Source organism: Chrysochloris asiatica, unplaced genomic scaffold, assembly GCF_000296735.1.
Source record: "Chrysochloris asiatica unplaced genomic scaffold, ChrAsi1.0 scaffold00065, whole genome shotgun sequence".
NCBI lineage: Eukaryota > Metazoa > Chordata > Mammalia > Afrosoricida > Chrysochloridae > Chrysochloris > Chrysochloris asiatica.
The window spans coordinates 2,109,633-2,110,440 of NW_006408583.1; positions in this window are offsets into that span (position 1 = coordinate 2,109,633).

The following is an 808-nucleotide window of genomic DNA, read 5'->3' on the forward strand; positions in this document are numbered from 1 at the left end:
GCAATTGAATGATGCCTGGAACAGAATCTCTGACAATTTCCTTTCCTTTTCCTGATGACCACAAAATAGTTGCTGCTGCTCCAGCATCATGTCCTTATTCAAGCTTGATGAGGAGGAAAATGTGGAGTGCCAGAGATGTGTGAGTAGTTTATCAAAAAGAAAGTTTTCTGGATCCTCTAGCAAATTCCCACTTACAAATCATTGGCAAGAATTTCAGGATCTGTCAATTGTTGTTTTTGTTAAGTGCTGTAGAGTCGTTTCCAACTCATAGTGACTCTGCATAGGGTTTCCATGGAGCGGCTGGTGAGTTTGAACCTTGTGATTCAAATGACCTGTGGTTCAGTGCATTATGCCACAATGTCACCCCAGGATTCCCACTTACAGATGATTGGCAAGAACTCCAAGACCTGTCAATAGTGACTGCCAACTCTTACAACTAAGTTTATAATTTAATGACAAAGATTAATATTGTGACTGCAAGAGGGTTTGTGGATTTGTTCTTTACTATTTGATCTGAGAACCTTGTCATATTCAGGTTATATAATACTGTGTCATGTGCAATGCTTTCTCAATATGAACATGCGATTATATGAACATAAATATGTTTTCTGAACAAGGAAACTTAACTACTCATTTTTGCCCTTTATATCACTATTGTATCACAAGAGAACTATCCACATTTCCTTTCATCAGCCCCGCCTAGACAGATTGGATACTACTCAGTGGAGATTCTATCTTCCACCACATCCTCTGGAGCTAGGATCCCTCTTGAAAGCTTGTAAGCCAGCCACTTCTTGCCTTTGTAACA